Below are 24705 nucleotides of genomic sequence, written 5' to 3'. Positions count from 1 at the left end.
CCGCCCCCTCCTCGTCACTCCGCCCCCTTCTCGTCGCCCCGCCCCGCCCCGCCCCTTGGGCATGCGCAGTTCGGCGGCGCCGAGCGGGCTGGGGCGGCCTGTGCTCGGTGATGCGCTGGAGCTGAGGCCGGGCCTGGGTGCAGGAACCTCAGCAGAAGCTCGCCCGCCGGTGCCTGCAGCCGCAGATTCATCACCTAAAATGGAAACACCTGGCGCGTGGAAAGCCGGAACTTGCCTTCTCAAACCCGTCTTTCTCCCCGTGCCCCCCTCCTCCCTCGCGTCTGTCTCTGGCCGAGCATCCTCCTCCCCCTGGTTCTTCCCCAAAAGTTAAGGAACTCTGCGCAGGAGGAGACCTCACGGTTTCCTTTTCCTGCCCTACAGTACGACTCCTTCGGCGCCACTTTAAGATCCCTTCTTTAAAAATCCCATCTGAACGGCTTTTAAAAATGTGTTGCTGTTGGGGGTTGCGGAGAAAATTCATTTTTCCATGACTTTTCCAATCAGGTACCGCATTGGTGCAAAATTCATTTTTCCATGACTTTTCCAATCGGGTACCGCATTGGTGCAAAATTCATTTTTCCATGACTTTTCCAATCGGGTACCGCATTGGTGCAAAATTCATTTTTCCATGACTTTTCCAATCAGGTACCGCATTGGTGCAGGCTTCTTCCCAAAGCATGTGCCCAGGCCCAGTTCTGTGCAGAGAGGATGCGGAACAGCAGGCTGATAGGACTTTCTGGAGCTTCAGTTTTACTATGAGATTTGCAACAGCTGAAGTTCAGCAATTTACAAGGTAAGTATTTAAAAATTTTAAACTGAGACAAGGCTGGAAAGTCCATCTGCCCATTAATGTCAGTGACCTGTGCCTGAAGTGTCAGACTATCTGAGAAAACCATGAAAAACACATTTCCCCGTATTTACTTTTAAAGATTTTATTTATGTATTCATGAGAGACACACAGAGAGAGGCAGAGACACAGGCAGAGGGGCCCGACGTGGGACCCATCCCAGGACCCCCGGGGTCACGCCCTGAGCCAAAGACAGATGCTCAGCCGCTGAGCCACCCAGGTGCCCTTCCCCTTATTTTAAACAGGAAAAATTATAGGGAATAGCAGGTGAATTGAAAAATTCTACCAATTTTCTAAGTCCTGGTATGGCACCTCGATATGTTACCACTGTCCTTTTAGGAGATCAGATGTTTAAAACACCACTTTTTGGTCACCTCCCATTTAAGCAGCAGTGGCCTCTCTTCGAACACCATCAGATGTCTACACCTTTGCTGACACTCCAGAATTTGCACGGTGACCAGTGTGCTTTTAGGGTCTGCCACTTGTATTTGGAATCCACGTGAATGTTTTCTTGCAAGCCATGTAGTTTAAAATGTCTTAAGTTTTGGAAACTCAGCATAAATTGTATCAGCTAAAAAGAGACAGATGAAGGGCCACTAGGCAGTCTGCTTACTCATGACTCCACTGTTCTTCCAGGGAAACAGTACTCGAGGACCTGTTCTGTGGGGTGTGCCTGTAGCATGAAATAGAAGGCAAAAATCTCGTTTATTTTAAGGACTAAAGCTGTAACTTCCAACAAAGCTGGGACTGAAGAGTCCTCAGGCCTCCATCCCCGGTGCTCTGGGGCTCTGTCAGTAAAGGATTCATCATTTCTCCCTGCCTCCAGCTCATCTCTCAGCATACACACAGGCCTCAATGTGCGTTAAGCAAAACACCTCCTTTGACCCCATATTCCTCTGCATTCTCACCATTGTGTTTCTCTGCTCCGTGAGAGCCACTTCGCACCTCTCCTGAGCCCATTCCATTCTCGCTTTACTCCACACGACTTCACGGAGTTGGCTTTTGTCGAGGTCACCAGTGATCTCTATTTTGCCAAATTCAAGGCCACATTTGTGTTAGCTCAGTCTTTTAGATGCACTTGACACAGAAGATGCAGTTGAGACTTCTTCCTTGTATTAATTGTGTTCTCTTCTGTTCTCTATTCCTGTTCTCTGATGCTCTGGTACCTGGGGCCTCGTGGACCAGGCTGGGACTGCCCCTTCCAGGGTTAGCTAACTCCTACACACGGCAAATCACTTGTGCAGTGAGCATGCCTTTCATTTGCCAACCTGGAGTTTACAGCCTGAAACACTCCAGGCTCCTAATACCCCAGGGCCAGGTGCTAGATACCTGGGGGCAGGCCCTGTACTCCAGAGCCCACGGAAACCATTCAAACTAGCCATTCCTCAACCTACTTAGTCTCTTTACCCCGCCTCACCCCTTCCTCCCAGAATAAAAGCTCTGACAGATGCTCTCCCCTCACTCCCCCTGTGTCCTGACCAACCTAGACACGCTCGTCCTTGTGGCTCTGTGGCCTGCCATTCCTCCTGATTCTAGGGAACCATGAGCAAAACCTCTTCTTTTATGACAGTCATTTCTGTGCACGCTTGCCATACCTGTTAGAACAAATCCCTGAGCACATTTGAAAACAGTCCTTGATACACTTCCCTCTCAGAGTTCTCAGAACCTCCCTGCTCCTGGACTCTAGTCCCCCCCACCTTGCTCTGTCTTTTTCCTCCTCCAGATCTCTTCCGCCCTTCTCTTTCCTGCCCTCTCTTCCCAGAGTGATCCCCCATGGTCTCACAGATTTCAGTACCATCTATCTGCTAAAAACCATCAGGCCTGGGTCCTCATCCCTGGGGGGGCGGGGGGCACCCGGGGAGGGGGCACCCAGGTGTCATTCCTAACTCTTCTTCCCTTCTTACTCTATGTTGGATCCCACCACAAGTCTCCGGCTTGTTAGCTCTGCCTGCAACAGGCATCTGGTTACAGGCTCTTCTGTCTCCATTTCTCCACTTTCCCCTCAGTCTGCTGCCAAATACAGGCTCCTAACCACCTCCCTGTTCCCTGTCTTGCCCTCTTGCAGTCTATACTCTACTCAGCATCCAGGCTGATTTCCCAAAAAAATGAAAAATGTGATACAGACATAGCTTATTTTATTGTACTTTATTTTACCTCGCTTTGCAGACCCTGCATTTTTAATCAATTGAAGTTCTGTGGCAGCCCTGTGTGGAGGAGGTCGATTGGTGCTACTCTTCAACCACAACTGGTCCCTTTGTGTATCTGTGTCATATTTTGGTAATTCTTACAATATTTCCAACTTTTTCATTATTCTATTTGTTATGGTGACCTGTCATCAGTGATCACAACTCCGAAAGCTCAGATAATGGTTAGCATTTTTTGGCAATAAACAACTTTTTAATCAAGGTATGCTTTTTTTTAGACATAATGCTATTGCAAAGTTAATACATTATAGTATAGTGTAAGCATAGTTTTTTTTTTTTAATTTTATTTGAGAGAGAGAGAGAGCATGAGCAGGGAGAAGGAGAGGAAAAGAATCTCAAACAGACTCCTCACTGAGTGTGGAGTCCGACACCAGGCTCCATCTCATGACTCTGTGATCTGACCAAGAGTTAGATGCTTAACCGACTGAGCCCCTCAGGTGCCCCATAACTTATATATGCACTGGGAAATTGAAAAATTTGTTTGACTCACTTTATCAAGTATTCACTCTGTTGTGGTTCACTGGAATCAAACCCACAATATCTCTGAGGTAGGTCTGTATATGCTACCCACCCCTTGTTTAAACCCTACCTGGCTTTAAACTGGCTTTTCACTGCAGTAGAATAAAAGCTTAGCTAACCTGGCCCCTGCCTTCCTCTGCAGCCTCATCTCCTACCTTGTTTGTTCATACTATTATTTGTCTGACTTTCTGGTATCTAGAGCTGAAAGCAGTCTTAATTGACAAACAGATATTCGATCATCAGTTCAAGAGCATAACAAAAGTGTCTAAGGATGATGGGGCAGGAATGGCAGAAAGGAAAGAAAGAAAGAAAGAAAGAGAGAGAGAGAAAGAAAGAAAAGAAAAAATAAAGAAAAGAAAAAAAGAAAGAAGGAAGGAAGGGAAAAAAGAAAAAGAAAATGGAAGGAAGGGGCAGCACCAGTGGCGCAGCGGTTTGGTGCCGCCTGTGGCCCTGGATGTGATCCTGGAGATCCGGGATCGAGTCCCACGTCGAGCTTCCCGCATGGAGCCTGCTTCTCCCTCTGCCTGTGTCTCTGCCTCTCTCTCGCTCTCTCTGAATAAATAAATGAATAAATAAATCTTAAAAAAAAACAAAAAAGAAAATGGAAGGAAGGAAGGAAAGAAAGAAAACGAAAGGAAGGAAGGAAGGAAAGAAAAGAAAGGAGAAAGAAAGAGAAAAAGGAAGAAGGAAAGGGAGAAAAGAAAAGCACAGGAAATAAAACATAACTGATTTGTATATATACACCCAAAAGAATATAGTAGCAAATGAATTTTTTTTAAAAGCCAACCCAGCAGCCTTGCCAAAAAAAAACCAAAAACAAAAAACACCAAAAAACAAAAAACAAAAAAACACCACCACAACAAAAAACCTTTGACTAGATTCTAACAAGACAAAAATATACTTAGTATATCTAAAAGGACAACAATTTGAAACATCATATTTTGGGGGCTACCATGCAATAAAATTAGAAGCACAGAAACAATTTAAATATGCTCAACCCTAAAAAATGTTAGAATATTATTATATATAAATTAATGCCTAGGTTAGTGTGCAAGTTCAAAACACAAATATAGTACCTATAAATATACAGTTGACCTTCGTAAAAGACAGGGAAGTTAGAATGCTGACACCCCCTATCTCCTGCAGGCAGAAATCTGCATATAACTTTTGACTCCCCCTGAACTTAATTACTAATAGCCTAGTGTTGACTGGAAGCCTTACTGATCACATAAACAATAAGTTAACACATAGTTTATACATGTGTTATATACTGTATTCTTACAATAAAGGAAACTAGAGGAAAAAATGTTAAAACAATGAAGGAAAATACATATGCAGTACCGTAAAGCATTCACAAATAAGTGAACCCACACGCTTCAAACCCCATTATTATTCAACCGTGCATGTAAATACAGTGAATCTGTATTGGTGAACAGAGCGAGCTCTCCAGCTCAAGCTCCGGGGGCCGTTCATCGGGATGCAGTGCCGACCTGGAATCAGCATCCTCCCATTACGGGTGGGAGCAAGAAGAAAGGTGGTGATGGGAACTGTAACTGTTGAAGACATTGCTAATAAATCAGAGGCCTCCCTCCCGCCCAGCCTAAACTTGACCTCAGTCCTCCAGGCAGCTGCCACAAATGGACAGGTGTTGGCGTACAAGATCAGAACTACCCTCTAGGGGTACCTGGAGGGCTCAGTGTTGAGCTTCTGCCTTTGGCTCAGGTCGTGATCCTGGGGTCCTGGGATCGAGTCCCGCATCAGGCTTCCCACAGGGAGCCTACGTCTCCCTCTGCCTGTGTCTTGCCTCTCTGTGTGTGTGTCTCTTATGAATAAAATAAATAAAAATAAATAAATAATCCTCTGATGGCAGGCAGCAGGGGAACTGGGTCCAGCGGCTGCAGTGGGAACCATCAGTGGCCCCCCCCGAGAAGGATGTGTTATCCCCCCCCAAGAAAGGAGTTGCATCGCTAGTGGATAGACTCAGAGCCAGACGGCTTGGCCTCCTCTCCTCTGACCGGTTGGGAATGGGTGGAGCCCGGGAACATGTTAACAAGGGCAGCTATGTGGACTGTGTCCAGGTGTCCCAGTGGAGGTGTACAAATGAAGGAGTATTTTAAAAACAGAACACAATGTTATATGTCAATTAATTCTCAATAAAGCTGGGGGGGGAAAGAACACAAAACAGTCACACCGTATGACTAAAGCTCTGTCACATATGTTCAAATAAAAAATTTTGGAAGAGAATTTGGGAATGGTTGACATTTTTTATAAAGCTCATTCTTTTGTTTAAAGTAAAAAAACATATGTTTAGAAGTAAATTGGTGCATACATTTAAATCTTAGCTTCCCAGAGACTTCAGATATCTAGAATGAGGCATTTCTGTGTACCTGGAATTTACTATAATGTGAAAAGTATTAATCCATAATGCAATTGATGAAATAATATACATTAACAGAGAAAGGAGGGGCACGTGGGTGGCTCAGTGGTTGAGCTTCTGCCTTTGGCTCAGGGTGTGATCCCGGGGTTCTGGGATCGAGTCCCGCATCGGGCTGCTTCTGTGTCTCTGCCTCTCTCTGTGTTTCTCATGAATAAATAAATAAAATCTTTAAAAAAAGATAAAGGAGCAATCTATAACTTTATATATAGTTATCAATAATTGTGTAATAATATATATACTACATATGCGATACTGAACCTCTATAACGAATCAGGCAGTACTGCAAGCACTTTAATTATCTCACAAGAATCCTCTCTGAGGTGGGTTTTCGGATCTTCATCTTAGAGGCTAATTAGTAAACAATGCATAGAATCGAGTAAGAAATCTTAAAATGTGAAGACTCAGAAAACACAATGTTGAAAGAGAAACGGAGGTTACGTACGTATACTTGGCACATACGTTTGTAGAAAGCCTAGAAACTTGCAAAGTTAAACAGTATACTACTTAGAGGTACATATGTAGCAAAACTATAGTGAAAATGGAATAATAATTTTTAGAAATTTCAGATGAATTACTACCTAAGAGGGGAGGCAAAGAGTTGTATTTGGGAAGGGCCATGCAGATGGCGTCAAAAGTAGTAGTAAAATTTTATTAAGCAGGTGACAGGTACAGAATGTTTGTCTTTATACCATATAATTTCCTATGTGTAAAATAGTTCATAATTTGTAAGAATTTTATTTTAAAGATTTTATTTACTTATTCATGAGAGACACACAGAGAGAGGCAGAGACACAGGCAGAGGGAGACGCAGGCTCCATGCAGGGAGCCCGACGTGAGACTTGATCCCGAGACTCTAGGATCACGACCTGGGCCCAAGGCAGGTGCTGAACCGCTGAGCCACACAGTGATCCCCGATAATTTGTAAGAATTTTAAACCGCTTTATTGAGATACAATTCACGTCCTGTATAATCCACTCATTTAAAGTGTATAATTTAATGGTGTTTATGCACAGATGTGTGTGTAACTGGCACAAGTCAATTTTGGATCATTTTCATCACCTCAAAAAGAAATTCCCTGTAGCTGTCACCCCGGTACCCTCCCACCTGCCTTCCCTAGCTCTATGCATCCATTAATCTTCTTTCCATCTTTCTAGATTGGTCTTTTCTGGACAGTTCGTATAAACGGAATCTTATAATATTTAGACTAATATATATTTAGATAATATAGTAGACTATAATATACTAGACTTGCGACTGGCTTCTTTCACGCTGCATAATGTTCTCAAGGTTTGTCCAAGTTGTAGCACGGGTCCCTACTTCCTTCCCTGGTACGGCTGGCACAATAAAGTAAAAATTTGTCTTGAATGCTGGTGCTTGGGGAGAAATAGCTTAATTAGAAAGAAATAAGGACAATGAAGATTTCTCTGCAGATTCTAAAGGATCTTAAACTACTTCCAGGATCTCCAGAAGTGGATGGCGCACTGGTTCTTGTTCTAGACCGTGACTTCATTTTTTCCCTCCCAATCTGTGGAATCCTAAGCTGTGGGGTGAGTGATTCCCAAGTGAATGTGGGGCAAAATGATAGAAGAGTTCTTTGATGAGGAAAAGCAGCAAGGACTGCTGGCAGAGGTATAGCAGGAGGGGTGGGGAGGGAAGGAGGGAGGAATAGGGGGCAGAGCTGCTCACAGGAAGGGAACCGAGCTGTGAGCAGAGGAATGCAGAATAAAAGGCAGAAGTACCCCTGGGACAGATTGAAGGGAGATGGTGATGAGGTAAGAACTTTGGGTGAGAGAAGTCCCCAAGTTCTCTGGAGGCCCTGCCCTGGAGCTGGGGAGCAGGGCATGGCTAAATCCCAGGAAGGATGGGGGGGAAGGGGGGGCATCTCATCCACAGCACCAGGTGTGAACTTGGCCTCCACGGGCATTGGAAGTATTCATTTATCCAATCAACAAGCTCTTAATTAAGCTCCCGCTGTGCTAAGCTAAGCCCCAGAGAGACTCTCTCTCTGCCCCAGCTTTGTGGGACTTGCCGTGTCACGGGAACAATATTGATTATTTCTTTTCCATCTCCCCACAGTTCCCGGAAGAGTATTCTTCGTAGAATGGGCAATTTTGCAATTATTGTTAGTAATTGAAGAAAGGAAGCTTTTCACATTGAACTCAGAATTTCACATTCAGAGTTTCTATGAAAATGCAATATGTTAGATGTAGAACTATATATCTTTGGCTTTAAAGTTAACAAAGAAAATGAAAAAAAAAAGTAATCTTATAATATTAAATGTCCACATTGATGTCAATGGGATTTTTTTTTTTTCTCAGAGAGTCTCTACACTTAGGAACTTAAGCAGTTGACAGAGGGGGTGAGAAAAAATATGTAATAAGTGGCACATGCTTTATCATCTCCCTGCATCTCACGGTACTGTGATGATTAATATACACGTGGATTTATGGCTCTGAAAGTTCTTCAGGGCACATCTGCTTACAATTAAAATGTGGATTTCATCTTTATTCCTTTTGAATTCAGTTGGATCCCCCAGTAGCCCTGGAAGGACTGCTGCATGGAGGCTGGGCTTCTCTCCTTGAAAATGTTTATTGGAAAAGAAAAATAAGTTGCCTTGCATCAACTAACGGCCATCATGCTTGCTTTCATTGAAGAGCGTTAGTATTTAGTGTTTTTGTGGAGATTTGCTCTCTTCGTAGCATCCCAGCCCTGTGTGGATTCGGCACACGGTCCCATTTCTATACCAGTGATGGCGCTGGGGGACTGTCACAGTCTAATACTTGGTATGGACCAAGTCCTGTGAACGTACTGGAATTCTTGGAAGCCATGTCCCTCTTTGGTAATGCACATGCCTGTGAAAGTTGGCTGCGGTGTGATTCTAGACTCAATCCATCTTGTCCTTTTTCCCAGCTGTGGCGGGCAATTGGCATTTCTGATATTAGAAACTAAAAATGCTAGTAAACCACAGAAAGAAAAGTCCTCTGGCTTGTGAGAGTGTCAACCTGCACTTCAGCCTTATTCCTTAATCACCCTGGAGGAAGGGAGTCTGTGGAACATGGAAATATCTGGACCTAGAGCCAATCTGCGAGAAGCTAAATAGTAAAGGCCTGGAGCCAAGGAAAGTGTCTTTGCCCTGCTTCTGCAATCCCCGTGCAAAATAATTACCAAGCACGATGTTGAAACGAATGCTTTTTATGAATATAAACCTTAAAATCAAAGCCTTATTAATTTCCTTATTCACAAATGGGGACAGTAAAATGCCAGATTCTTTTAAAACTTCAGATTTTCTAACCTTCCTGGCTTCTGCTCTTCCAAGGAAGCACCCCGAGCTTTGAAAAGGAGGCAGTCCTCTCAGACAGGAATGTCCAGTAGAAACAGGAGGTGAGCCACGTCTGTAGTTTTACATTTTCAGCAACGTTACAGCAAATAAAAAGAAACAGGTGAAACTGACTGTAATACTATTAACTTATTTAGCCTAATATATGTAAAATATTATCTTAAGGTGTAATCAACAGAAAAGTTTTGATGAAATATTTTCCCTTTTTTTTTGTATTGAATCTTTGAAATTCACTCTATTTTGCACTTTTCAGCACCTCATAACTTAGAGGAGCCACAGTCTAGGTGCTGAGTGCTCATGTTGAGAGGCTGCCCCCCTGGAAGGGTGACTCTTCTCGACCTCAGGGAGGTGACTTGCCTGAACATCCCCTTCTCTTCCAGAGGTGTCACCCCTTCCCTGCCAACCTCTCTCCTTGGCCCAAGGTGAGAAGAGATGGTGCCCTGAGAAGAAGTTTCCCAAAGTAGACCAGAGCTTCCCAATTGCTTCTTGGGGGGTCCATTCCCCCTTCCCAGAGGTCAGACAGTGTGGAGAGGAAGGTGGGGAACTCTGTGTCTTCAGATCTATCTTCAGCCTTGGTCTCCAGAGTTTAGATTTGGAGGGAATAAAAGGAAACTTCTTATTTTGCAATCTGGCCTTGAGCCCTAGTGGTCAGGCTCTGGTCACCTATTCCCTCTTGCAGTGTGCGGTTTTGTGTGAGTTTAAGCACCAATCACATACATCTGCATCTACATATTTATTTCTGTTTAACTCAAGAGATGCAACTTTCTATAAAGGAAGAAGGAAATCAGCACCTATAGGATGCCTACTGTTTGCCAAGTAACTTATAACTAATACATCATTGCATCTTGACATCTTATCTGCAACTGATGTATTAGTTAGCTATTGAGTAACAACCCGCCCCAGTACTTACCTAGCTCATGACTGAGCTGGTCAGCAGCTTAGGCTGGGCTCAGCAGGACCCGTCTGGTGTCTGCTCGGCTCCTCCATGCATGTGTGGTCAGCTGCTGGTTGACCAGGGGGCTCTGCTGCTGAGGGGTGAGTTGACTGTCAAGGGGGCACCGTGGTTCTCTTCCTCATGGCATCTCATCCTCCAGCTAAGGCTGGACCTGGAGCCTCTCCAAGGCTAACATGGACTTGGAGACAGCTGTATTCTGAAAGGAAAAACAGAAGCATCTAAGACTGGCCTACTGTCAGGGTCCCACTGCATTCTCTTGGCCAGAGCAAGTAAGACCAGATCTGATGCAAAGTTTGGATGAAGAGAGTCTGCCTCTGAAAGGGAGCAGCTGTAAAATCTCATTGCAGAGGGCGTGCGCTGCCAGGAAGAATGAATTGCTGCTGTTTTTGTAATCAGTACCCTTATGCTTCTTCTTGCAAGAGGTTTATACAACTGTCGTCCAAGTCAAGAAGTCTGTCCAAAGCCCCAGAGCTACTAAGTGGCTGGGCTGGGACCCTCCTGACTCCACCTGACTGCAGAGCTCCCCTGACTCCACTAGTTCATACTGCTCCTGCAGCTTCCCTAGTCATCGGAGGTTCTAGAAAGTGAGACTTCTGCAATAGAAGCAGAATTCCCTTGAAATCGGCGTCCATCTCATACTCTTCACATGGGGAATAATCCCCTTCAGAGAATGCTGAGTGTCTTGGAAAGACTTGGGATAATTTAGGGAAATGGCTGAGGCCTGAGTTTAGGAAATCAAGTCTTCAGCAATACAGTTTTCCTTTCTAATCATAGAAATTTGAAAACATGTATAATACACTCCACATGTTTGCAAATTCTTTTCATCCCTTTTTGGTATCTGTAGGCCATTAATGATTTTCAACACAGACTAAATCAAACTGCTGTGCCCGGAGCAACCTCCTATTCTAAAAGCAACTGACATAAAGATAGATCTGCTAAGAAGACATTTCCTCCTATTGTAGTTTAGACAAATAGCTGAGTTATCTGAAGTAGTCCTTTGATTTTAACAGGGCAGAGCTGTTTTCTAAAACCCCAGAGCGCACACACATCACTTACAGCAGATGCATCCCTGGCCTTGAATCTGTGGTCCTCACCACGGGCTCCTTATTTTTTTTTTTTTAATTTTTATTTATTTATGATAGCCACACAGAGAGAGAGAGAGGCAGAGACACAGGCAGAGGGAGAAGCAGGCTCCATGTACCGAGAGCCCGATGTGGGATTCGATCCTGGGTCTCCAGGATCACGGCACGGGCTCCTTATTAAGTCAGCAGGGGGGTGGGCAGTGGCTTTTGAAATTCCCAGAACCCAAATTACAACAGATCAATCAAATCCAAATCCCTGGAGTGGGACCTGGGCATCAGCATTTTTAGAGCTCTTCAGGTGATCACAGTGTCTGACCAAGGCTGAACAGCACTGCTTTAAACCAACATCACTGGGTCAACTAGTTACAAATAGTGGATTAAATAAAGTGTAAAAATGTTTGCCGGTGAGTGTAACCTTTCGGTCTTATCTACCATCACCTGCTCACTCTCCTGTGCACAAACAAGCCTCTTGTACTAGGTTGGTTCCCGTCCACACAGCTACACGAGTATGGTGTATACCACATGCAAGGCACTGCGCTAGGTGTCCTGGTGCTGGTAAACATCTTTGGAAATGAGGACTTCTCTGGAAAAAAAAAATGCATCATAAAAAATCAAAACCATGTGACTTACCAAATTGAAGCAAAAATAGAAAGACCCTAGGAACTCACCCAAAGTTTAGGACAGTAATACTTTGGAATATTAAAATCCACCTGACGATGCCCTGAGCAAACATGTTGTACATGTTAACACAAAACACAACAAAATGCTGCTGTTATTCTGCGATATAGAGTTAGGATTTTTATGCAAATATGTAGTATTTAGGGTTCCCTGGGTGGCGCAGCGGTTTGGCGCCTGCCTTTGGCCCAGGGCGTGATCCTGGAGACCCGGGATCGAATCCCACATCGGGCTCCCGGTGCATGGAGCCTGCTTCTCCCTCTGCCTGTGTCTCTGCCTCTCTCTCTCTCTCTGTGTGACTATCATAAATAAATAAAAAATTTTTTAAAATTTAAAAAAATGTAGTATTTAAATTTTAATTAACATAAGGACGCTGGGTGGCTCAGGAGGTTAAGTGTCAGCCTCTGACTCAGGTCATGATCCCAGGGTCCTGGGATGGAACCTGAGTAGGACTCCAGTAGGGTTTCTCCCCTGCCCCTCCCTGAGCTCAGGCTCACTCTCTCTCTCTCTCTCTCTCTCTCCCCCACCTCTCTCAAATAAGTCCTAAAAATAATTGTTTAATTGACATATGCATACAGAAATATATGCAGACACAATTCATGTAAAGCTCAGTGAATTATTACAGACTGAATACACTTGTATAGCCAAGAGCTTGAACCAGCTTCGTTCAGGCTTCCTGATAATCACTCTCCCCCTCCCTCTGTCACAAAGGTAACCGATGTATTTTTTTTAAATTTTATTTATTTATTCATGGGAGACACAGAGAGAGAGACAGAGACATAGGAAGAGGGTGGAGAAGCAGGCTCCCTGCGGGGAGCCCAACGCAGGACTCAATCCTGGGACCCCAGGATCATGCCCTGAGCCAAGGCAGACGCTCAACCTCTGAGCCACCCAGGCGTCCCACAAAGGTAACTGACGTCTTAAACGGCTAACACTGCAGATTAAATAATGATCACTGCAAAAATCTCTCATGCTGTCGCTTTGTACTCAACTCCTTCCCCACCTTATCCCTTGGCAACCACTGATTGTTTTTCATCCCTATAATTTTTCCTTTTCTAGAATGTCATGTAAATAGAATCATATGATATATAGCTCTTGGTGTCTGACTTCGCTTGGAGAAATGCATTTAAGATGCATGTTTGTCCTTGTGTGAATCAATACTTTGCTCCTTTTGTTGCCAAGTAGCATCCTACTGTATGGATGCGCCATAGTTACTTATTCACTCACCTGTTGAAGACCACTTGGTTTATTTTTATTTTTATTTATTTTTATTTTTATTTTTATTTTTTTTGACCACTTGGTTTATTTCCAACTTTTGGCAGTTATGACTAAATAACTAAATTAATAAATAAAAAAAATATTCTAAATATTCACACATAAGTTTCTAACATTAGATTTCAGTTTACTTCACTAAATACGTAAGAGTGGAACAGCTAGGTCGCCTAATGTTTAACTTTACAAAAAACTGCTAAATTATTTTCCAAACACTGTACCATTTTGCATTTCCAGTTCTAGGCATTCCAGAGTCTCTCAAAAGTACTGCTACTTGCAATTATTTTTATTTTAGCCATTTCTAATAGGTATGTGGCTTCAGCTTCATTTTGAATTAGAGTTTTGCTGAGTGAATGTGGAATCCTGTGTTGACATGGACTTTTCCCCCTGCACTTTAAAGATATCATTTCATTGTTAATTTGTCTCGTTCTCGGTGATATATCATCCATCATTCATATTATTCCCCTGTATGTAATGTGGTGTCCTTCCCTGGTTGCTTTCAAGATTTTCTTAGAATATTTGGATTTTTGCAGTTGGACTATGATGTGCCTAGGTTTAGTTTTATTTGTATTTTCTTTTGTGTGTTTTAAGTTCTTGATTTAAAAATTTAGGTTTCCTACAAAATGTTGGGTTTTTAATTTTTGATAAGCTCAAGTTAATTCCTTTTCCTTTTGTCCACTTTCTAACTTTTTAAAAATAATTTCCATTTTTCTGCTGAGTTTCCACATCTGTTCATTAATTATGAGAATATTTTCCTTTACCCCCAGGAACATATTTATAATTGTTGACTTCAAATCCTTGTCTGCTAACATCTTAGATATTTTAAGGATAGTTTCCAGTGCCTGCTTTATGTCTCGTGTATACATTTTCCTGCTTTCTCACACATCTTATGATTTTTAAAGATTGCATACTAGACATTATCAACCCTGGATTCTGTTGTATTCCTTTGAAGAGTGTAATTTTCCTAACACAGTTAATGTGCTAGACTCAAAACCTCGCCTACAGTGGGCACAGCTGAAATCCTCTTTTGGGCTGGGTCCCCTAAGGGATGCTCTGCACATATGTAGTTTGAAGATCTAACCTTAATTTAGGGAAAACTTACATATATATTTTGGAATTTACGCCTCTCTTTCTCCCTTCCAGAATTCCTCCCCTAACTTTCTACCTACTCTGCTAGCCCCAAAATATGTTCTCCCTGACACCACCAGTAAGACTATGGTTTTCTGCCTACATGAGTCATGTGTAGATTGTGAAGTGCATGGAGGCCAAAAGACCCAAGTTTGCAAATATTACCTGTTGCAATTCTCATCATTCAAGAGTAGACTCCCCTCCTTTTCTGCTTGCTTTCTGGAAATATATACACATATATATCATATGTCTATTATATATAGGTACATATTTCCATATAACTATATATAATATTTTGTCTAGATTTTATCATTGTTGTCTGTGAGAGTGTTAGTTCACAAGCTACTTCACCATTATTTGAGGCCAGACCTCAGTTTTATTTCTCCGTTAAAAACATAGATATAGGGAAGCCTGGGTGGCTCAGCGGTTTAGCTCCACCTTCGGCCTGGGGTGTGATCCTGGAGACTTGGGATTGAGTCCCACATCGGGCTCCCAGGATGGAGCCTGCTTCTTCCTCTGCCTGTGTCTCTGCCTCTCTCTCTCTGTGTCTGTCATGAATAAATAAATAAAATCTTTAAAAAAATAACATAGATATAAGTGGAATTATATAGTTTGTAAACTTTTGCATCTGGTTTCTTTTCTGCAACATTATGTTGGTGATATTCATCCATGCATTGTATGTAGTCATAGCTTGTTCATTTTTATTTATTTATTTATTTAATTTTCTTAAAGATTTAATTCATTTATTCATGAGAGACACAAAAAGAGAGGCAGAGACATAGGCAGAGGGAGAAGTGAAATCCTCACAGGGAGCCTGATGCGGGACTTGATCCTTGGACCCAGGATCATGACCTGAGCCCAAGGCAGACACTCAACCACTGAGCCACCCCAGGTGTCCCAGTTTGTTCATTTTTTAAAACATTATTTATTTAAAAAAAATTAATAAAAAATTATTTTAAACAACATAAAATTTACCATTTTAAGCATTTTATTAAAGTGTACAGTTCAGTAGCATTAAGTACACTCACATTTTGTGCAACCATCACTTCCATCCATCCATAGAATTTTTTTCATCTTGTAAAACTAGATACCTCCTATCTAGGTACCTCATGTGAGTGGAATCATACAGTATTTTTTCTGACTACCTTATTTATTGTAGCATGTGTGTGAATTTCATCTCTCTTTAAAGCTGAATAATATTTCATTGTATGTATTACCACATTTTTTCAATTCACCCATTGATCGACACTTGGGTTTCTCTTCCCTTTGGCTATTGAGAATAATGCTACTATAAACGTGTGTGTAAGTATATATCTTAGTGTCCTTGATTTCAATTCTTTTGGGTAAATTCCAATAATTGGAATTATTGGATCATGTGGTAATCATATTTTTAATTTTCTGAGGAATCATCATACATTTTCCATAGTGGATGCACCTCTTTATATTTTCACCAGCAGCACACAAGTGTTCCAATTTCTCCACATCCTTACTAACATTTCTTATTTTGGTTTTTTTTTGCTTGTTTGTTTTAAAGATTTTTAAAAATTTATTTGAGAGAGAGAGCAGAGTAAACAAGACAGAATACAAGTGGGAAGAAGAGGGAGAAGCAGGCTCCCAGCCAAGCAGGGGCTCACTCCCAGAACCCTAAGATCATGACCTGAGCCAAAGGCAGACACTTAACTGACTGAGCCAATCAGGTGCCCCTGTTTGCTTGTTTTAAATAAAAGCCATCCTAGTAGGCATCATGTGGTATCTCATCATGATTTTGGTTTACATTTCCCTAATGATAAGTGATACTGAACGTCTTTTCATGTGCTTATTAGTCATTTGTGTATTTTCTTTGGAGGAACATCTACTAAAGTCCTTTGCCTATTTTTAAATCAAGTTTTTGTTGTTTTGAATCACGGATATTAATATGTTACTATAAATTTGATTTGCAAATATTTTCTCCCATTCTGTAGGGTTGCCTCTTTATTAAGAGTGTCCTTTAATGCACAATTTTTTTTTTCATTTGACCAAGTCTAATTTGTCTATTTGCTCTTTTGTTGCCTTTGCCTTTGGTATTGTACCCAAGAAGTGACTGTAAAATCTATTATCACGAAGCTGTTCCTCTATGTTTTCTTTGAAGTTTTATAGTTTTAGCTCTTAAATTTAGATCTTTGATCCATTTTGAGTTAAATTTTGTATATGGTGTAATTTCTAATTTTAGTAATTTGAGTCTTCTATCTTCTTAAATTAATCTAGCTAAAAATTTGTCGATTTTATTGATCTTTTCAAATAGCCAACTTTTGGTTTCATTGATTTTTTTTATTCTCTATTTTATTTAACTCTGCTTTAATCTTTATTTCCTTTCCCCTGGTAGACTTGAATTTAACATATTCTTCTATTTCTAATTCCTTAAATTGTAATGTTAGGGTATTGATTTGAGATCTTCCTTTTTCATGTAAATATCTATAGCTATAAATTTCTCCCTTAGCTCTGGTTTTTCTGGGTCCATTAAGTTTTGATGTATGGTGTTTGTTTTCATGCATCTCTAAGTATTTTCTGGTTTCCCTCGTGCTTTCTTATTTGACCCATTTGATGTTTAAGAGTGTGTTGTTTAGGGGCACCTGAGTGGCTCAGTCAGTTGAATGTCTGACTTTAGGTTTCAGCTCAGGTCATGATCTCATGGGTCATAAGATTGAGCCCCACGTGGGGCTCCACACTCAGAGCAGAGTCTGCTTGAGATTCCCTCTGACCCTCCCCCTGTTCTAAACCTTTAAAAAATAGTTTTATCCACAAGTTAATATCCACAAATTTGTGAATTTTCTAGTTTTTCTTCTGTATTAATTTCTAACTCTATCCTGTTATGGTCAGAGAAGATACTATATATGATAATTGTCTTGTTAAATATATTGAGACTTATCTGGAGCTTAACATTTGTGGCTTACCCTGCAGAATATCCTTACATATATTTGGAGAAGAATGTGTATTCTGTTATTTCTGGGTACAGTGTTCCATATATGTCTATTGAACCTAGTTGGAATATCTATCATGTTGTTCAAGTTCTCTATTTTCTTATCTTCTGTCTGGTTATTCTCTCCATTACTGAGAGTGCGGTATTAAGGTCTTCAGTTATTTTTGTAGAGCTCTCTATTTCTCCCTTCAATTTCTGTCAACTTTTACTTCATATATTTTGATGGTTTGTTGTTATGTACATAAGTATATATGTGTTATATTGTCTTGCTGTTGGATGAAGTTGTCTACAAGAGCTGCTTCATTTGAAGTAATTAGATCTAGTTGATTGATCATGCTGTCCCATTAGATCTTACTGACAGTCTACCTGCTGGGTTTGTCAATTATATGTAGAATGTTGCTTGAAGTCTCTCCCTATAATCGTGGGTTCATCTATTTCTCCTTGTAGTTCTGTCAGCTCTTACCTCGCATATTTTGACACTTTATTATTAGGTGTGTATACATGAAGGGCTGTTATGTCTTCTTGTAGAATTTAATCACTGTGATGTCACCTGTGACCCAGCTTAAGAAACATAACCTCCTACTTGGACACAAAACACTGAGCTAAATGGTGCTGCCAGTGCAGAAACAGCATAAAATAACATCTCCTGCCCTTGTGGAAATTAAAACCTATTTTGGGATATGAAACTGGGAAAAAAAATCCATATGGAAGGTGGTGCCTACTCAAGTAAGTCCTAGAGATGTTGAAAGAAGGGAAAATTACAGGAGGAGGAGATGAGATCTTAATGGATGGGTAAGACTTAGTAGAGGAAACAATGGCACCTTAATCATGGCATGGCAGTGAACAAAGTCAAGTCAGAATACTGGTGAGTTCATTCTAGTTTTACTCACATTCATAATTTTCTACCATAACTCTGATGTTGGGAGGAATTGAACCCAGGTAGGTCACATGACTTATTTAAAAAATTAGTATGGCTACAGTGACTTTAAAATATTTTTCAAGGCTTTCCACCCAGATTACAATAGAATTACCTTCTATCAACTTGAGTTAGCTACACTTTTTTTAAATTAAAATTTAATTTAACTAACATACAGTGTACTATTAGTTTCAGGGATAGAATTTAGTGATTCATCAGTTGCATATAACACTCAGTGCTCATTCTATCAAGTGCCCTCCTTAATGCCCATCAACAAGTTACCCCATCCACCTACTCCTATCCCCTCCAGGAACCCTCAGTTTGTTTCCTAGAGTTAAGAATCTCTTATGTTTGTCTCCCTCTCTGATTTTGTCTTATTTTTCATTCCCTTCCCTTATGTTAACTGTTTTGTTTCTTAAATTCCAAATACAAGTGAAAGAATATATTTGTCTTTCTCTGACTTATTTCCCTTAGCATAATACTCTCTAGTTCCATCCACATCATTGAAAATGGCAAGATTCCATTCTTTTTTGATGGCTGAATAATGTTCTGGTGTGTGTGTGTGTGTGTGTGTGTGTGTGTGTGTGTGTATGACATCTTCTTTATCCATTCATCTGTTAATGGAAATCTGGGCTCTTTCTATATTTTAAAGTGAGCCACACTTTTTTTTTTTTTTTATAGAAACAATGAACAGCAGAGTGTATGGAAATTAGTCAGGCCACATAAGCAGACAAAGCCACAGTGTAACTAAAACATAGCACTCTAATACCCTGACTGTATCCACCACATAGAACAGGACCACTTGGAAAGGTATGTTCTGACATTGCAGCCCTGATAGCAGCACTAGAGATTTTCCCTTCCTCTCACTAACTTCTCAGCCAGGGTCCCTCCTCTGTTCAAGGCCAACAGTAGTGGATATCACCATGGCTGCCCTCCCCAACAAAAATTAGCTGGTAAAGGTTTATAAGATATTATCTGGGAACAGTAGTGGGAAAAGAAGAGCTTTAGCATAAAACAGCTCATCTGCAGTAAGTAAACATCCCCACCATTGGTGGATCAGAGAGCAAAGTTCTAGGCCTTGGAGCTATAGTGGAAAAGATACTCACCAGGAGAACAATTCTGAAGTCATTCTTACTACAAGAGGATTCCTAACTCAATATATGCCATGTCTTAAAAGCCAACAGGGAAAAATAGGTGACTCCAGGACACCATAAATACACTGGCTTCAGTTATACTTAAAAACTACACATCAACACTAATGAAAAGAGGTAGACTTAGACTATGTCAGAGGTATAAAGAACCAGGCGGATCAGCTTAGGAAACTGAGGCAGAGATTTCCCATTGTCATGTGGGAGCTCTAGGGATGGAGCACAGCCAGAACCTGGATCTTCTGAGTCTCAAGCTGTTAATTTTTCATGACATGACATTGCTAACAAGCCTGAGTCAAGGTCCTTAATGTTAAAAAAAAAAAAAAAAAAGAAGAAGAAGAAAGAAAAATGGGGGCCTCCTTCTTTTGTATCACTGATGTTCAGAACTAACAGCAACAGGATTGTTCTGCAAAACCAGCCCATATTCTCTAAACATGTTCTCAAATAACTATGCTCACAGTGGATTGGGGAGAAAGGATTCGAGGGAGAGAGAATGAGCAGTCTCCTGATAAAATTAAAATATTTTCCTACCCCCTTCAAAAAAAGAAAAGGGACACCTGGGTGGCTCAGCAGTTGAGCATATGCCTTTGGCTCAGGGCGTAATCCCAGAGTTCCAGGATCGAGTCCCACATTGGGCTCCCTGTGTGGAGCCTGCTTCTCCCTCTGCCTGTGTTGCTGCCTCTCTCTGTGTCTCTCATGAATAAATATAAAATCTTTAAAAAAAAAAAAAAAGGAAAGAAAAGAAAGCTAATATGTAGATTCTTTCCAATTTATTCTCCTACAGTTTGGTGGGAGGAGGATACCTATTAATGCTGGCCCATCCTGGACTCTAGTATAAATGGATGTCTCATTTAACAACAACAAATATAAAAGGTATAGTCATTTAAGGATCTATTAAGATCATGCAGTATAATGATTTATGAGAAATATATACTTGGTCATCTTTTTCAGATATATTTGGTCTTTTTCCATAGTTCCTGAAAATGCTGCAGAGCCATAAATGTGAAATGGGCATCTTGTTATTAATGACAGTGACTTTTAGACCCCAGCCAAGGGCAGAGGGATGTTTGGCAGGAGGACCAACCATGTGATTAAAAGGTTAGAATTTTCAGTCCCAATTCTGGGAAGGGGAGAGGAGCTAGAGGTTGAACCAGCCAATGGCCAATGGCTTTGTCAATCACATCTATGCAATGACACCTCCATAAAAACTCAAGAGAATAGCTTTTGAGCCTTTATTTCTTTTAAAGGGCTTCCTCACATGGGAAATCAGAATGCTTTCATGTGCCATCTTCTGGGCCCCAGGCTCCATGAACATAGAAGATTTTTTGTTTGGGACCTTGCCCTAAGCATCTCCTCATCCGGCTATTGATTTATATCCTTTTTCATATCCCTTAATAAAATGGCAAATATAAGTATTTCCCCAAGTTCTGTAAGCCGCTCTAGCAAATTCAACAAACCAGAGGAGGGGGTCTTGGGAAACTCCAATCTGTAGCCGTTGGTCAGAAGCACTGGTAACCATAGTCTGGGCCTTGCAGTTTAACCTATGGAATCTGACGCTATCTTCCAATAGATAGTGTCAGAATTGCATTGAATTCTCATTGAATTGCTTGAGAATTGTTTGGTGGTGTTGGGGGAATCCACTCACACATTAGAATTGGGTCTGGGAACCCTAAAAGACATCAGTATTTTAAGAGAACCTGCAAAGTATAGCATGAATTTCAAGGACTCGTTCATTGTTTGAGGACAGATCCCTTCTATCCCCTGTCTACTCTCTGAAGCGGGTATGAAAAGTCAGCTGTACAGACCAGGAGTCAGTATGTTGTCTCAGTAAAGCCCAGAATAATGTCAACCCCCAGTGGAACCCACAAAGTGGGAGTCAACACAAGGCAGGCGGCAATGCAGGTGTACCTGTCCCCCTGCGCATCCCCCAACTGCCCTTCTCAAGGGAGGCAGACTGTGGTCTCCTCACTCCAGGAGGGAGGGTGAGAAAGGAGAAAAGGTCAACTCACAGCTCAATGGCACATAAGGACGCGTGTTGGACGCTGCAAACCCTACGGGCAATCCTTACCATCTACAATGCCACCTTTTCTGTGTGTTCTTCTCTTCACCAACTTCACAAACTATGTAGATTTTACGTCAAAGAACAGGAAAAGTGTGAAGTAATACCTGGCACCATTAGCACGCTGCTGATTAAATGAAAGATAGTAAAGAAATGTTAGGTGCTTTCCTTCCCTGTTTTTCCAGGGTGGAGGTGGACTCAGCTGAGGGCTAGAAAGGCAGGATCTCCCTCAAGAGGTCAAATGCGCTGTCACCCCAGCATAAGGGATGAGGCTAAGGAGCAGCTGCATCCGTGAGGGGCCCGGGCTGATTTACCAGGCTCATGAGGATGGTTTCTCAAATCTGTGTGTAACGCCCTTAACACCAGGTCTGGCTACCACACTGGTTAGCTGCACTAACTAGCTCAATTCATAAGAGTATTCAGAGCTAGTTATCAGACACTGGGAAGTAAATTAATGCAAAGTATACATAAGTCACTGGCTCAAAATGCTGCCTCCTGGGAAAGAACAGTCCACACCCCAACTGCAGGCTCCCCACACTCACTACTCTGAGCACCTGATGACACTTGCACATGGAGCTACAGTAATGCTCAGAGCAAACACGGCTGCTTTCAGGGCTCATTCGGGGTCTCCCATGTGGCCAGTCTGCTCTGGGCCCAGGTTTTAGAGGGAGCAGAGTGACAAGGCCATTGTCCCCAGAACCCAAAGCCTTAACAAAGGTGGCAGAGGAGTGACAGAGATGAGGAGCCTGCCTATTTGCTCAGCAGGCCCTGCCAACCACAGACCCTGCTGGTGCCAGTTAGGGTAGGAGGAACCGGACCTGTCCTGGAGAAGGACCTCCAGGAGGATCTCAAAGCAGCCGCTGGGAGCCCTGGGGAAGCAGCCATGTGGGCAAGGCTCCCTCTGCAGACTTGCCAGGACGGTCCTGTGCCGGATGCTAATGATGGAGGGAAACGAAAAGTGCTCCTCCTGACAACATGTCAGGGTCCCTGCTCTAGAATCTGTGATCACTCTGCCCCGGGCAAAAGAGATGTCCTTGCAGTCACCAGCTCAGGGACGTGGGCTTGCCTTGAGACCAAGCGTACGTCCTGAGTCTGGTGACACACACATCAGAGATAACGGGGGAGCAGAGTAAGCTCTCCACGGATGGTCACGTGAAGTAAAATTGCTGTACTGAACCCTCCTGGAGGAAGGTAACATCCACGTCAAGAGATGTGCGTGCATCTCCTAAACTGCATGATACATTGGCAATCCCCCTAGAGAGACACAGAACCCGGGGATCTCCCATTGAGAGCAGCTGGGAAGGCAGATTTGCAGCTCCTCTCTGACGCGGAGTCTCATCTCTGCCACTCTGATGATTAAAAATTGGTTCTTTTATATTAATTTCTTTGATTACTAATGATTTTTAAAATCTTTTCAGGGATCCCTGGGTGGCGCAGCGGTTTGGCGCCTGCCTTTGGCCCAGGGCGCGATCCTGGAGACCCAGGATCGAATCCCACATCAGGCTCCTGGTGCATGGAGCCTGCTTCTCCCTCTGCCTGTGTCTCTGCCTCTCTCTCTCTCTCTGTGACTATCATAAATAAATAAAAATTTAAAAAAAATCTTTTCATATTTTTATTAGATTTTTGTATTTCTTTTTTTCTTTAAACTACCTGGGGTATTGATTGTTTCCTTACTAATTTGTTGATCATGTATATTGCATACATTGGAAGTATTTGGTCATTTGCTTCGATGCTTATAATTAATAAAAGTAATTATTGGGGCTCCTGAGTGGCTCAGTCGGTTAGGTGTCTGCCTTCAGCTCAGGTCATGATCCCAGGGTCCTGCTCAGCTAGCCAGGAGTCTGCTTCTCCCTCTCCCTCTGTCCCCTCAGCTCTCTCTCTGTCTCTCTTTCTCTCAAATAAATAAATAAAATCTTTAAAATAAAAAAGTAATAGCATGGGGCACCTGGGCGGCTCAGTCGGTTAAGCATCTCTTGATTTCGGCTCAGGTTATGATCTCAGGGTTGTGAGATCAAGCCCCAGGTTGGGCTCTGTGCTGGGTGTGTAGCCAGCTTAAGATTCTTTTCTGCCCCCCGCTCCACCACCACCAAAAAAAAAAGAAAAAAAAAGAAAAAAGAAAGAAAGAAAGAAAAAAGAAATCATTTAAACAATTTTATCACTAAGCATCACAAATCATAGCATCTTTCTAAATAAGTGAATAGTCTTTTATGGCTAGACTGAAAATACATGCAAAATATTTCTGACGCTTATTCTTAGGAACCTGTTGCTTTGGCAAGATAAGAAGATAACACACCCTGCGAGGAACCACCGGAGATGCTTGTGGCCCTTGCTTTTCACAACTGAGTAATCCTTTGTACTGATGCTTGGAGGAGGCTGGACACTGCTGACACCGGCCCCTGACAGGGAGGCAGACAAGGCAAGTGGGACCATGGCAGCCCCTGCTTCTGCCGGATGGCAGAGGGGGCAACACGTGGCACACTGGTGATATGCATTTAGCATCAGGGAGGGGAAATAATAATGCACCATTCTGGCAAGTTCCTTAGGTGCGATATTCAAGTTAGGAATAGATTTGCTTCAAGGCCTCTGGCACACAGTATGTCTGCAATTCCTCTCTTTTTACTGTGAACAAAACCCCCAGATCTTAACCCATCTACTAGAGCTGCCAGCTTATAAGGGGAGGAGATATCCGAAGAAGCTGGTGTGCCACGCATCAATGGAATTGACAAGCAACAGAGAAATATGCTTTTTTTTACATAAAAAAAGTAACCAGACAAAAAAGGAGTCTTAGGAAAGATAAAAGCCATAGCTGATAAGTGCTCAGATTTCTCAGGATCTGCACCCACAAGGTGCACTGGAGTACGAGGAACCAGGTGTCTGCCGCTGCTTGCCAACAGACCCCTCCCTGCGACCAGACGGCACGTCTCTGCACACGACAGTCTAAGGAGGCAGGGAAGTGACAGAGGAAACAGGAGGTCTGCTCTCAGGGGAAAGCCAGTCTGACTCCCTTGAATTGAACACGGTAACCTTAGGGCTCGTCCTCCCAGATGCGGGAAGGCAGCTCAGGGGCTGCGAGCCACCCCCAAAACGCAGAGGAAAGGCTAGATCCACCACTCGGCAGGCTGAACCGTTGGAGCAAACAGCTAGATTCCCCCCAACACTGCTTGCACACC

The 24705-nt window shown here is 42.4% G+C and overlaps 2 long non-coding RNA genes across 5 annotated transcripts; one reads left to right on the top strand and one right to left on the bottom strand.

The window, feature by feature from the left end:
* Positions 1 to 21: 21 nt before the first annotated feature.
* On the top strand, positions 22 to 23098 carry LOC140626353 (uncharacterized). 4 transcript variants are annotated; one of them, XR_012025542.1, is made up of 6 exons: positions 22 to 793; positions 7466 to 7554; positions 8531 to 9388; positions 20261 to 20349; positions 20451 to 20574; positions 22954 to 23098. It is a non-coding gene; the product is annotated as an uncharacterized lncRNA (long non-coding RNA). The 4 variants fall into 4 exon arrangements; XR_012025541.1 differs by having other exon boundaries at positions 20724 to 23098; XR_012025543.1 differs by having other exon boundaries at positions 24 to 504; positions 646 to 793; positions 20451 to 23098.
* Positions 9300 to 11961, bottom strand: LOC140626354 (uncharacterized). Its single transcript, XR_012025544.1, has 3 exons — positions 11820 to 11961; positions 10255 to 10495; positions 9300 to 9399 (listed from the first exon to the last, which is right to left on the bottom strand). It is a non-coding gene; the product is annotated as an uncharacterized lncRNA (long non-coding RNA).
* Positions 23099 to 24705: the final 1607 nt, after the last annotated feature.

This window comes from Canis lupus, chromosome 37 (assembly GCF_048164855.1).
Source record: "Canis lupus baileyi chromosome 37, mCanLup2.hap1, whole genome shotgun sequence".
NCBI lineage: Eukaryota > Metazoa > Chordata > Mammalia > Carnivora > Canidae > Canis > Canis lupus.
The sequence above is the reverse complement of the archived record's forward strand: the minus strand, read 5'-3'. Positions and strand labels throughout refer to the sequence as shown.